General features: G+C 35.5%; 1 protein-coding gene across 2 annotated transcripts in view; it reads left to right on the forward strand.

Annotated features, from left to right (window-relative positions):
* NDFIP2 (Nedd4 family interacting protein 2) overlaps positions 1-15,039 on the forward strand; it is a 65,809-nt gene that overhangs the window by 18,146 nt on the left and 32,624 nt on the right. The window lies entirely within an intron of this gene.

The following is a 15,039-nucleotide window of genomic DNA, read 5'->3' on the forward strand; positions in this document are numbered from 1 at the left end:
GTTCGCTACTGAGTCAGGTGGTGTATTTTGTGGAACTTTTTAATATTTTTAATAGAGTTGCCTAATTTTTATTTCTTTATTTTTCTCTGTATCTGAGTTAATTCTTTGCATACCCAATGGTGGTTTTTCAGAATTTGGTCTTCAGCTGTATTCTTTGTATCAGATAATTATTATTTTGTTCTTTGAAGATAGTCTTCTAGAGCCCTTCTTCCTCCTTTTTCCATTTGTACTGTTTGTTTTTTAGGCTTAGTACAGAGCTGTCATACTGAGGCTTCTTTGTGTAATACTATGTTGGATTCTGTTTCTTGAATTACAAGTCTTACTCTGATTTTGATTTATTCTTTTATTTCATTGTGACATGTTTTCTGGTAGGTTCCTAAGAAAAGATGCTTGGAGGTAAAATTCACTCAGAAATTTTGTTGCTGTTTTTTTTCCTGTTTTTCTGCTCAGATTCTCTGTCATTTCATTGATTTCAAGGTAATTTTGCTTTACTTCCTGGAACATAATTATAATAGCTGCTTTAAAATGCTTGCATGGTAACTATAATCTGAGTCATCTTGGAATTGGCATCTCTTGATTGCCCTTTTCCTGGAGAATGTTTTATATTTTCTAGTATTTTTTATTTCTAGTAATTTTGGATTTTATCCTGGATCTTCTGAGTTTTGCTGTGGTCCTCTGGAGAATATAGCTGTTTTGTTTTAAGAGCCATCCTCTCAGCTTTAGATTTTAAGTACTGCTTCACACTATGTGTGCAGTGGTTCAAATATGACATTAAATTTTAGGCCTTTACTGATGTATTTTGGGTCAGTCTTACACCTACATGGTTCCAAAGGTAGTGATGCTTCTGTACTTTCTGGCCGGTTTGGCTGCATTCCATGCTTCTTTTGGCCAGGAATAGGATTTCTATTGGGGTTTTAGTAGCCCAAGCCACAGTGGTTTTCCACAACTGTGGTTCTACCTCAGAGCAAAGCTGCAAAAAGAAATAAAAGGCGGGTGGTGGTGGGGTGCTGGTATTTTGTGCAGGTTGTTTCATCAAGTTTTAACTTTCCTCTACATCCCTATTTTCTTTAGTGTTCAGAGTGCTCAGGCAGTTGGGTTGCTTTGTATGTTGTCCCAAGTTTTTAGTTGCTATCAGTGGGAGGGTTTGACTTTAGGGGGCCTATACTGCCATGCTGGAACTAGATCCAACTGTAGATTAGTGAGATTTTTTATTTTCTACTCCCTACGTTAACTTTCTTTTTAATATTTTTGTTTTGTTTTTCTTTCATGTTGGAGATTTTCTTTAAGTTGGGTACTCCTCTAAAGGAGATATTTTTCTAAAAGATTTGTGTTTTATAAGATGTGTTTATGTGTTCTTGACTGACATAGGTGGGCTTCAGTGTTGTATTATTTCTTGGTGAACCAACCAAGAATTAACAAATGTTAGTGTCTGCAATTTAGTTAGGAAGCTATGGCAATAGTTTAGGTAAGAGATAGTGGTGGCTTGGATTAGAGGAGTGGCGCTGAAGGGAAGTAGATGGGTGGATTCAAAGATGGGGTGTGTGTGCGCGCGCGCGCGCGCGCGCGTGTGTGTGTGTGTGTGTGTGTGTGTGTGTGTGTACGTACTTGAATAAGCATAAGAAGTACTCAAAAAGGTTATTTTGTGGCAGAATGGATTACTACCCCTGATTTTTTTATTGGAGGCATTTTGAAATAGAAAGAGTCTGAATTTAGAGACAGTACAACCTGTATTTGAATCTTGGACTCTGCTTCTAACTAGGTGTGTCAGTTCAATTCATACTTGTTCCACCGTGCTCATTTTACTCAGCCATACTCAGAGGGTTATCGTAGAGACAGAAGTGGGTGATACATGTAAAGTGGCTTTGTCTTGTTTTTTTAAACTAACACTTATTGGAGTTTTACTGTGTCAGGCATTATTCGAAGTGTTTACAGGTGTTAATTTTATAATTCTTATAGAAACCCTGTGAGTAACCATTTTGTGTTTAAGATGATAAAACTGAAGCCCAGGTAGATCACAAGAGTTAGTAAGTGCTGGAGCCTAGATTTGAATCTAGAAAAGTTGATTCCAACCCTGTTGTGTTTAAACCCAGTATGCTTCTTATTCTTAGCCCAATTCAGGTGATTGAGGATGGGCTCAGAACTGTTTGTGCTAGTATTTTATTTCATTTGTCTATACGTAATACATGCCTACACAGTGCTATTCATTGACTCTAGTTAAAAGCAAAATTACTGTATAATGAAATATGTACTTTCAAGTCTTTCACTGTTTTACTTACGCTAACTAAAGATTTCTTTTGAAAGCAAAATTCAGTTTTGCAGAGAGTAAAGCATTTAGATTACCAGGTTTCCCCCTCCCCCACCCCCTACCCCCCCGAAAAACCTATTTGGTAAATTTGTTTTATTATGTGTGCTGAGATTTGCTGACAGTTGGAATTTGAGTAACATAGAGAACCACCTACTCAGCTTCTCTCTGGGAAGTAATTTTGCTCTGGTTTCTTCAGAGGCACAAGTTATAACATGTTTTTGTCTTGTGCATCTTTGCTCCTAGGGCAAATCAATACAGTAATGGAATTCATGTGTGTAAATTTTTATTAGAAAATGCCAGCAGTCACATCAAGTTGTGTGGAAAACCTAGGCATAATGGTGTTTCTGTATTGACCATGCCTTTAGAAATGTGGCAATATAGTGATCACTATAGCATGAGAATAACTAATATTTATATGGGAATAAAATACATAGTGTGAGTCAGTGTAGAAACACATGATTTTTTGAAAGGAACAGAGAGAATGTGTGTGTGTTTGGCTTCTGATATTGTGAAGTTATTGAGATTATGTATTTGATTTATCAACCAACTTTTGAAGGTTTGCTTTTGCATGTAACACTGATGGATGAGTCCTTTGACTTTTGCCTGTAGTGGCATCTTGGCATTTGCTATCCTTCCTGGATGAATCATTAACAGCTTTTCTCATAATTGTTATTACTGTATTTAGTTTTGCTTGAGGATTCTGTTCGTAGCTTCTCTGTGTTTGCTGAGGGAAAATTGATGTTTCAGGCCTGGGTCCTTGCTGGTCTTGGCTCTCTGGTTTATCTGTGATAGACGATACAGACTTTTATTTTCCTTTATTCTCTCTGTTGCAGCCCTAGTTATACTGTATCATGGCCTTGCCTAGAGCTCCTAGTTGTTAGAAGCTAGAAGTTCTAGGGATTGATGGGTTGGAATTTATACCCATTTCTTGCAGCCAGTCTGGTACCTAGAACATATTAGGCACTTAGTAGATGTTAGATAACTGACTACTGAATGAAAATGAATGATTCACAGAAAGAAGATGAAGCCCAAAGACCAGTGAAGATTATGCAGTTAGGAGGGGTGGGAAATTTAGATCTTCTGATACTAGGTTATCTTCTTTTCTAGTTTATTCATTAGCAGCTACGCAGCCATCTAAGAGAATGTAAAATCAGAAGACAGTACACTGTGCTATTTTTTTTAAATGGTGAATGCTTGTAATAGCAACTTCAGCATTGTTACATGGGGTTAGTTGCTTATGCCCTTGGTAAATGAAACTAAATCATATCAATTACACACTATCCAGCTTCAGTCCAGTCTGTCTTCGAGGCAGTCTCCACAGCTCTTGATTCAGTTTTAGCTAAGACTTTTTAAAGTTGGCAGAGTAAAATAAGGACCCCTACAAAAGAAACAAAATGAGTAGTCAGAGGTAGGAGGAAAACCAGAAGGAAATAGTTCTGTGGAGGCTAAAGAAAAACCAATTAGAAGTACACTCAATCGAGTTGAATGTATTAAAGATTTTCTTATAATGAGGACTGAAAAAAAGGCTTTGGGATTTAACAATTAGGAGGTAGGTGTTCCTAGCAAGAGCTCTTTGAGTGAAAGCCAGTTGGTGATGGATTGAGAGGAAATGAGAATTAGAAGTGCACAGAGTAAGAATAGATCTCTCTCTCTCTCTCTCTCTCTCTCTCTCTCTAGGGTGTTTGTCACTGAAGGAAGGAAAGAAAGGCAAGATGGAAATAGTTCAAAAAGCACAGGGGAAAAAAAACTTTATTTTTAGCTGATGGCAGTTTTTCTCTTTTAACTATGGCATGAATAGAATATACATGTGGGTAGAGAGGCAGAAATTAGTGGAGAAAGGAAGGAGAGACATAATTTAAAGAGAAAATGAGCCTTTGGGAGGCAGGATCTTCTCTGTGCAGTTGTCTGGCATTTAGGAGTAAAGAATATGTTAGGATGGATGCCATAATGCTAAATTTAGAGATGCAGGGGAGAGAAGTTGAAGGAATTTTTGCTTGAAAACCTGTTTTCCTCTGTGAAGTAGGAAGCAAAGATTTTGACTGAGCTCCACGGTCGGAAGTGGAGGATAGGAGGTTGACAGAGCTGAAACACCTGTCGTGGTGAGGACTATTCTGATGGCCCTGCTGAGATGAGAAACTAAATTTTCGTGGCACAATTGTGTGATTTGTTTTCCTCTTTCTACCTGGAGAATAGCAGAGAGACTCATTCCAGATTGGATCTCAGTAGTGTACATGTAGCAGAGGATATAGGAGCTAGAAAATTGAGTGTGCCATGTAAATTTTTCACTTTATAATCCTGGCTGCATAGGATAGAAAGTAAAACCAAGTGGCAGTGAATGGAGGGCCCAAAGAATAGACTTAGTGGAAGTAAGGAAGTGAGAAAGGCAAATGCCAGGAGTTTGTGAACCAAGTACTAGATGTAGAAATCTTTTTTATAGAAGCAGGAATAGATGACTGTCAGGTCAGGAAAAGTGGTGAACTGAGGTAGTCTCTGGATAACTCAACTCTGAATATCATCACTTCCTGTTTTATAGCTGGGGTGTTAAGTTGGTTTAGTGATCCTGTAACATAGTAGGACTTAAGGCAGAGGGGATGTTGGGGGTAGAGAGCTGGCTTGTCAGGCTTAACTGGGGAATGATTTTTGACCCTTGTGAATAGTAATAATAAGATGAAAGTGGGTCTAACAAGCTGTATAGATAGTGTAAACTTTAAGAGAGCCTCTTGATCTAGATCTGGCAATATCCAAGAAAATGTCCCTTTTCTTCTTGTTCCCAGATAAGGGGGAGCTGTGGGAGGATTGACATATTTGAGAGGCCTTTGAGGGTTGTAATGCCATCCGGGGAAGTTGGATTTTGATTAAATGTGGAGAAACCATTTTCTACAGTGACTGAAGGTGTGGAGGTTTTTCATGATCTTATAGGATTTCTAATGCTGGAATGGAAATTGTTAGAAGCCAGATTATAGAGTTTAAGTTAATCTGTTGGTTTTTGTACAACATATTGTTCTATTTTCTTATTGTATAGCATTTTGTTTTTTAACTTTTATTTTAAAATAATTTTAGGCTTATAAAAAGTGTGGAAAAAGATTCCAAAGAATCCTGTATAGCGTGTATACAGTTTCTTCAGATGTTGATTTTTTATTATATTTGCTTTGTGATATTCCCGTTACATTGTATGTATATATACAAACATACACTGTTTCCTCCCCCGCCCCCCCCAAGCATTTTTGAAAGTAAATAGCAGACATGCTGTACTTTTACATCTAAATATCTCCGTGTATATTTTGTAAAATCAAAGGCATTGTCTTATAAACTTATAGTGCAAATTATCAAAATCAGTAGCATTGATATAATATAATCTGCAAAGTTCACTAGTTTCCCTAAGATCTTTTATAGCAAAAGAAAATATTTTTTATAATATCAGGATGTAGCTCTTTATTAAATATTGTGCTTCTGTTAGTCTCTTTTAATCTAGAACAGTTGTCTAATTTTTTAAGTCTTTCATGACAATGTTTTGGAAAGATTCACATCTGCTATTTTGTAGTATACTCCACAAATGTCCATTTTTTTCCTAACAATACTTTCACTAACTGGCTTTAGAATTTACTGGTTATTATTGCCTGAAATAGTTATACCTATGGTAGTCGTCATGGTAATTTTCTAGTTCTTTCATTTCTTCTACATTTATTTAGAGTTGTACAAGGAAACATTTCCTTGCCTCCAGTTTATTTATTCATTTATATTAGTATGAATTAATGGATTCTTATTTTATTCTACTGGTTATAATTTGATACTATTATCATTTATTATGAGGCTCAGCTCATCCCAGATTTGACCAGTGGTTTCCTCTTTCATCTCCCATGTCCTTTGATATGTCCCCATCATGTTTGCACTTTCCTACCATACAGAATCTAGATAATGTGAAAGATCTGATTTCTAGAGTTTAGTTTGGATTGAGGAAGTACTGTTTACACTTAAACATAGGGCTATAGTGGAAGCAAACTGACCAGCACAACAGTCACTGCCATAGTAGCTTACTATTGCTTTACTGGGTGCTTACTGAGCATTTTCTCACAGAGTTGTTTGTGGAAAGTTTGCAGAGTCGTTTATTAGCTGAGTTGTTGAATAAAACAGAATATTGGCGGCATGTTGCTGACGATGTAAGTGTGCCATCCTTGTAACTGGAGTATTAAGGACTAGATAGTGTTCCTGTGCAAACAGAATGACTTTGTAAATGATGTACATGAATATGTAATGTGATTAACAAAGGCAAAGGGACCCCATAAAGCAAACTCTGCTATAAGATGGATAAGAGACCAAGAAAAAGCCCTTTTGAGTAATTTTGGCCTCTAAAGTGTGTTTTATTAGAAAATCATCACACGAAAATGGGTACATATTGGTATTACTTTATGTATTAGTGCTATTAACTAATTGATGGAAAATAAAGATCATATCAGTTTATATACCTTTCTTTTCTTGTAAAGATAATGGTTATAAAAGGTTATTGGATGTATGTAGAGTATGTGGTGATTTTTTTTTAATTTGGTAATGGAGAAATTTTATAGTGTCTGTTTTCTAGCTTACAGAAACTTCTTTCTTTAAGCATAGATGGAAATGTCTTTAATATATCACTTTGTGTCTTAAGAATAAAAACGAATGTTTCTTACTTTCATCTCAGTTCTAGAGAACTTGGAGAAAATAGAAAAGTAAAAAACAAAGAAACATAAAGTACAACTTGCAAGCACTCATGCTGCCCATTTTGTCACCTGTCAGTTTGAAACACTTTTTCTTATTTAAACATAGAATAATACATAATTTATCCACAATTTTGTCAGTTTTTTAATACTATATCATGATCATTTCCTTATGTCATTAAGTATCCTGTTAGAAACACCATCTTAAATGGTTCCATTCTTTTGATACTCCTATATTAATTTGGATGAATAGATTGTTTCCAGTTTTCCATTACTGTAAAACTGTGATGAACAGCTTTATAAAGAAATCTTGTTTTAAGTTTCTGATTAGTTTGTTTGGGTGTAGTCTTAAAGTAAGAATTACTAGACTAAAGTGTGTTTTTGTAATGACCTTTTTAATTTTTCTAAAAAGTTATATATACTTATTTTTAAAAATGTAGGCAGTAAGAGTACAAAGAAAGAAGCAATATAGGCATCCATACCTTAGCAACCAGAAATAACTTATGTTAGCATTTGGTGCACATAATTTCATTTGTGCTTATAGAAAGGAATAATGTTATAAAAATAGGATAATGCCATTTATGCTATTTTAAAAAACGAAAACATGAAATATGATTTTGTTTGAATTCAACACCAGGGGAAAAAATCTAAATGAACAGCTGAATTCTAGATAAAGGTTTAACACAGAGCTGTTCGGTTATGTAAGATTTCATCAAAATTAAGAAAAAATACAAAAACCAGTAGGGAATTAGGATAATTTAAAAAAACTGCATGTTTTAATTTTAGGTATTGGAGATTAAATCCCAGCTGTGATAGATGAGATAAATGATACTTTCTCTCATCTCTTTTTTTCCTCAGTCCCTCATTTCTATGTTACATATATTTTTACTTTTTTAGGTTATGTAATGTTTGCTTTTTGGGTTTTTTTGTTAAAGTTTTTTTTTTTAATGTTTATTGATTTATTTTGAGAATGAGAGAGGGGTGGGGAGCATGTGCAAGCAGGGGAGGGGCAGAGAGAGAGAGGGAGAGGGAATCCCAAGCAGGCTGTCAGTGCAGAGCCCAAGTATTCACAAACCATGAGATCATGTGAGCTGAAATCAAGAGTTGGATACGTAACTATTAACAAACTGAGCCACCTAGGTGCTCCAGATTTTTGTTTTTGTTTTTGTTTTTTTTTAAGTTTATTTGTTTATCTTGAGAATGAGAGAGAGAAAGAGCGTGAGCAGGGGAGGAGCAGAGAGAGAGGAGAGAGAGAATCCCAAGCAGGCTTAGCACTGTCAGTGCAGAGCCCAATGTGGGACTCCATCCCACGAACTGGGCAGTCATAACCTGAGCCAAGGTCAAGAGTTGGACACTTAACTGACTGAGCCACCCAGGCGCTCCTGATTTCTGCCAGCAGCTTAGACTTTAGCTCCATGTTTAGCATTAGTTCTGTATTTAAGAGGATTCAGTGCTAACCACCATATCTTTTCCTAATACTTTTCTCTTTGCCCTGTATTTGACTCATTTTCTGATTGCCTGTTTTTCATTGTGGATTAATTTTTTTTAAGGAGTCGTGGGTGCTATAAATATACATGGAGACAACTTGGCCAGCTCAACTTTTTGTTTTAAATGTAAATATTAAAATTATGAAACATTTCAGACATAAAAGTACAGAAAATAATATACAAGATAGTTTTATATCCACTGTGGAGATAATGGCAAATGGAGATAATAGCATTTTGTCATGTTTGTTTCAAGTTTTGAACTTTTTTTTCCTTTTTTTAAGGAAAGGTATGCTTAAAGCCTTGCATTCATGCCTCCCCCTTCTTCCTTGTATGCTATCTTGAAGTTGATGTGTATGATTTCTATGGATGTTTTTACTATATGAAATAGATAGGTTTTAGATTTATGTGAAAATGTACTTATTACAGTTTTTTGCTGTTTTATACTTTTGCAGCTTGCTTTTTCACCTGGAATGTTTTAAAGATTTATCTATGATGATTCATATTGATCAAATTCATCAATTTAAAGTGTTGAATTGTGTTATAAAATCATGAAATAATATTCATTTCCTGCTGGCAGACTGTTGTTTTCAGTATCTTACTATTACAGATAGTACTGCTGAGAGCAATCTTGTACATGTATTTTTATGTCCTAGTGAGTTTTCTAGTGTTGACATCTGGAAGTAGAATGATTGTATCCTACACACCTTCAGCTTTCATAGGAATTGCCAAATTGCTCTTCAAGGTAGTTCAGTGAATTTATACTCTTACTAGTTTAGTTTGAGTCCCAACACTATCCTTCCTAACAGTTTGTGCTCTTTTAATTATTAGGAATATTTTCTTTTTTTCATTAATAATTTATATTCCTTCTGTGTGATGCTGTTTTGTTTCTTATGTCCAGTAAAATTTGTTTTCTTAGAGTTTTCATTTCTACTAACTTTTATCAAAAGATCATCCCTTTTATGACCTGTTTTTGGTTTTGTACTTATATTCTTTCATAGTAAACTATTTTTTGATGAGTAAAAATCCTGTGTATGAACTTTCGCTACTTCTTTGTGCTCTGAGTCCCTGATGCTTCTATCTGTACGTACACTCTCAGGTAGTTTGTCTGTAATCCAGTGACCCTTACCCTTGCCAACTCATTGATTTGCTTATGGGAGAGGATAGCTGCATGTGATTTTTGTGACTTTCTTTGTTGTTGGTTGTCTTGTCTAGCTGTGGTAAGAAAGGCTGACTCTAGTGTAGTTTTTCTGAAGACTTGGGTGATGTGGGGTTGGAATTTATTTTCTTGTTTAATGTAATTCAGAGATTTTTTTCTGAAAATATGGTTTAATTTTAGTAGGCTTAATAACAAACATTTTCTTATTAATTAATAATAACTGCCCACAAAAGTTGAATGACTAAATATTTCAGGTGTCTACTATATGTAGAGCACCGAGGAAATCATAGAAATATATGAAGTATGATTCTTGATCTTGAAATGTTAAGTGCATCTATTACTTGACTAAACTCCCTCCCCCATTTTGGTAAAAAAACTCTGGGAGGCTTAGACAACTGTATTTTATGTGAAGCCTACTCAAGCTCTACACTCAGCTACCTGTTTTAGGGTATACCAGGATGAATAAAGCATACTTTCCAAATTTCTGAAGGTTATGATCTGATCGGGAAGGTGGAAACATTCCCAAATCTAATTAGAGGTTGTCAGGGTCCCTAAGCCCCCACAGGGCATCATGAAGCACAGTACAGACTTGCAAGTGGTAGTTTGCTGGAAGGAAATGGTTGCAATTAGAATTGACTAGATCTTGTTTTTCATTCTTGTGCCTAAATGGTTTTGATTTTAAAAGCTCTTGAATGTTCAAATTCTGATTGCTGAATTAGGGGCTTATTTCATGTGTGGTGACATTTATTTTCATAGTTTCACTCTATTTTAATGTCTGAGATCTCAGTTCTTTTTTTCAGTTGACGTGTTGGAAGCAGACAATAGCAGTTTTGAAATGAAACCAAAACCCTTATTTGTTTAAGAGAAAACTAAGATGTGCCTTGATAAAATATCTGATGACACTTTTTTTTGTTGTTAAGTTTATGTATTTGTTTTTCTGTAAGAAAGAGTGTGAGCAGGGGAGAGTCAGAGAGAGAGAGAAAATCTTAAGCAGGCTTAGCACTGTCAGTGCAGAGTCCAATGTAGGGCTTGAACTTAAAGTCATGAAGCATGAGATCATGACCTGAGCTGAAATCAAGAGTCAGACACTTACCCAGTTTAGCCATCCAGGTGCCCCGACACTTGGTTTTAAATAGTTGTTTTGCAGCCTTGTTCAGGTGATGGAGCATCTAGAACTCATGGTACCGTTTGTGGAGCACTATGAAATAATGATATTCTTTCATGCTAAGAAGAAAGGTTTTACTAGCAGAAATATGTTTATATTATGAAATATAAAACAACTAAAATTCTGTACTTTCAAGAGAAGAAGCTGAAAATTAAGCATGATTTGCCAACTGACAGTTTTTTATTAATATTCATTCATTGCTTATACATTCTTTCCTAATTGTTTATATTTTTGCTTTATCATAAGCTAGCTCTCATTAGTGGATAAATGTCCAGAGACAGGAAAGTTATAGCGAAGAAAAAACACCCTAACATTAAGACAGTTCTGTTACTTTGCTTAATAGCATATTTATATATATAAGGAAGACTGCTATAATTTAGTTTTATTGGTAGAAAATCTAACTTCATATACCAGGCAGCGGTGCTTTGTGGGAACCTGTGTTCCACGCTATTGGTTTAGATCGCTTGTGCTGTCTGCAGGGATTTCGTAGCTCCTGCTATTATCACCTTATCCCTAGAGGCATAGATAAGGTAGCTCATTTTCTTCTTGGGTGATTAAAATGAGTAGCTGGACTCTACCAGTTGATTTTATTGCAACTCTAATCTGTTTTCTCCTTTAATTGAGGTGTTAAGGCAACATAGAATAATAGAGACTACCATAGGTTTTTGCTAGAGTCATGTTATCTTATAGCAGCCTTTGCCATCTATTAATATTATATAAAGGGCAAGAATCCCATTATATGTAGGTTGACTATTGAATTGACCATTCAGTTTTCTTAAGAATGAAAGGGGTGGAGAAAATGCTAAGTTGAATGGAGCCCTGCAACAGTAAATATAAAAAGTAGGACTCTTCTGGGAAAAACAGTTATATGGTCTGCAGCCTTGCCAGAGAATCATACAAAATCTGCCTGAAAGTGTTGCCCTTCAGAAAAGCTAGCATTCTAATAATTTAAAATATCTAATTAAAAAATTTTAAAGGTTTTTTATTGAGGTAAAATTTATCTCCTTGCGTCTACGAACTCTTCTTCCCAGTTTTGTTTTGTGCTAAAATTAAATGTAAGAATATGGTAGTATACAAAATATACATTAGTTCTTCACGTACTTCCCCCCCCCCCCCCAATAACTTACAATTTTTTTTTTTCTCTTTCAAACACTGCTCACTGAACACTTCATAGTACATCCATACATTCTCATCTTGGTATGTTTAGAAAACATTCATTAGGTTTCTGGCTTCTCAGAAGCAAAGCTCACAGTTATTATGTTAATCTTTTATCACGTTAAGATAGAGTGAAGTGCCATAGCATAGGAGAGCTTAAAGGAAAATAAATAGTAGTTTACACATGAGAAGGCTGGACGGCAAGGTAGAGTTAATCATAATGGTTAAGGTTGTCTTATCATTAAAAATAGTCAGCATACATCAGTAAGGATTAGCTACAGGTATGTTGAAGATAGCCCTCTTGTTATCCTAGTATCCTTTAGGCTAAAAAGCTGTGGCTCCCTGTGCAACTTTTCATCACCCTGGTCACTATATAAAAGACATGTTTTAGTTTTCATGTGCTATTTTTAAAAAATATTTATTTAGTTTGAGAGAGAGCACATGAGCGAGCCAGGGGCGGGTAGAGAGAGAGGGAGATAAAGACTCCTATATGGAAGCTCAGTATGACAAACCATATCATGACCTGAGCTGAAATCAGGGATCAGAGGCTTAACTGACTGAGCCACCCAGGTGCCCCTTCCTGTGCCCATGTTTTTTTTCAGGAGACTTATAAATAGGATAAGCTAGGAAGATAACTTTGGAGGTGCGTTGTTCATTATTGTATTTATGTAGGTCCTACTCTATTTATCCCTGCCCCTTTTTTTGCTGTTTATGGTAATCCTTACAGAATGTAAAATAGAATCATTGCACAGCATGATAAAGGAAAAATTTCCACAAATGACACTGTCTGCTTTGATAAACATGTGATTTGGTTTGAGCCCTTGAATGGACTTAGTTAAAAGGCACTCAAAGTAGGTTAATTTACAGAGGCACCAAAGAGATCAAATAAAAAAATTGCATTTTGGAAGTTCTCTGCTACAGTGGATAGACATTATTGACTGAGTTATTGGGTTTTACTATTGATACATGGCAAATGTTCACTGTATAATTTTTTTTAAAAATAAAACTGGAACTGTAGGGCATTTGAAATAATTTAGGGTATGTTTTACAAGTTCCGAGCTCTACTTCTGAGATCATATATAAAAATATCTGTAGTTAACTCTTTTTATTGCAGTTATTTGAGTACATTTTGATAGGTTTTAAAAATGAGTTGGTCATTCTGGGGAACACATTTATGTATTTGATATGGTAAGGAGTGTTTCTTAGGAACCAGAGGAGAGCTGTTTTGTCATAAGGCGTTTTCTTTAGTACAGTTCACTTACATTTGCATTGTTAATGGTAGCGATGGAGCAGTGGTTTCCTTTTTTGACACCGTCGCTGTTAATTGTTTAGTTGTGAATGTTAGTATATATCTGTACTTCACTTTTATTTGCCTTAATTTGCTCGTCTAACATTTTTGCTTTTCAAAATATGATCAAAGATGACTAAGTTAGGTGTTCCCTGCGTAACTTGTACTAGGAAACATGGAAGATGCTTTGTGACTCTGAGGCAGTGTTGCTAGTCAGGAGGGTGGTCGTGTAGTGCCTGCTTGGAAAACTGCAGGTAAATACAAAGCTCATGCAAAATTCACTTTATGATTCTTTGACCTTACAGTTCAGTTTCTGTGAGTGAATTCTGTCACATAAACCTTGGTGTTATGGAGAAAAAAACTGTCTTAGTAAATTGAGAAGTGATTTTAGGTATGTTTATGGCAGTTCTGTTAAAATTTATGAACTCGACAAAAGTATTGTGTTAGTGAGATCACTTACCAAGACACATGCAAACAGCAGTGAAGTAAATTTTACTTTGCGTATGTATATTTTTAATTTTTTTAGAGGCATATGAGTGACTATTGGACTGATAGCACCCAATTATTTCAGGTCACAGAATAAAGTATATTAAAGGGGAAGAACGAGGAAACTAGTATTTATTAAATGCCTTCTGTGTGTTAGATGTTAATATTAGGTGCCTTCCAAATATTATTTTACAATGCTATGAGGATTTTGGCTGCATTTAGAACTTAAACTTGGAGACACTGAGGCACAGAGAAGAGGTTTCTCAAAGCTCCTAAAAGGTAGAGCAAGAATTTGCATGCTCTTTTTAAACTCCAAGTGCATGTTCATTTCACCACATCACAACACTCAGATTTGTGTTTATACAGTTTTGCTGTGTGACAGAATTTATTTGGGGGATTTTTAACATTGAATTTCTTTACAAGAATAAATTAAGATGTGAAAATTGAATAATATTGAAGACCTGTAGTTTCTTTTCAAAACAAGGTTCTAATAGATTTAAAAGTATCTTAAAATATTTCATAAGAGAAGGGGAAATAATAGTTACAAATAGAGGGAGGGAGGCAAACCATAAGAGACTCTTAAATACAGAGAACAAACTGAGGGTTGATGGGGGGGCATTGGGGGGAGGGGAAAATGGGTGATCGGCATTGAGAAGGGCACTTGCTGGGATGAGCACTGCCTGTTGTATGTAGGCGAAGAATCTTGAGATTCTACCCCCAAAACCAAGAGCACACTGTATATACTGTAAGCTAACTTGACAATAAATTATATTAAAATTCTTTTAAATAGTTAATAAGAACTCTTTTGCAAATATAGGGATCAATTATAGTACCTTTTTGATGAGTCACTTTTTAGATACTGATGCTTTTGGTTGACCTCGAATTAGTTTGACTGTATGCCGTTATCATCACCTTCTAACAAATTTAAAGTTTTTAAAAGACTTTTTAAAAGGTTACTTGTAAATGAAGTAAGAAGTCTGCAGCCCTGCTGCTCAGGTTTGAGTCCTGGCCTTACCCGTCCTGGCTGTTGTGATGTCTAGCAAGTTACTCTAGCCCTTTCAGGGTTGTTCCCTTCCCCCATTTTAATCTGTCAAATGGGGATAATACTATTTCATAGATATGTGGTGAGGATTAAATGAGTTAAATACAGATCCAACGTATTATTTTGCAATTCTGAGCTTTCAGTCCGTTTGTTGTGTTGAAGAGCGTCTTCCAAGATTTTATATACACATTGATTCATCTTGCTTGATAAGTAATTCTTCTGGTACTTGAGAAGACCTCCTTAGAGTATTCTGCATTTTTGAAA

The sequence above is a fragment of the Prionailurus viverrinus genome, chromosome A1, assembly GCF_022837055.1.
Source record: "Prionailurus viverrinus isolate Anna chromosome A1, UM_Priviv_1.0, whole genome shotgun sequence".
NCBI lineage: Eukaryota > Metazoa > Chordata > Mammalia > Carnivora > Felidae > Prionailurus > Prionailurus viverrinus.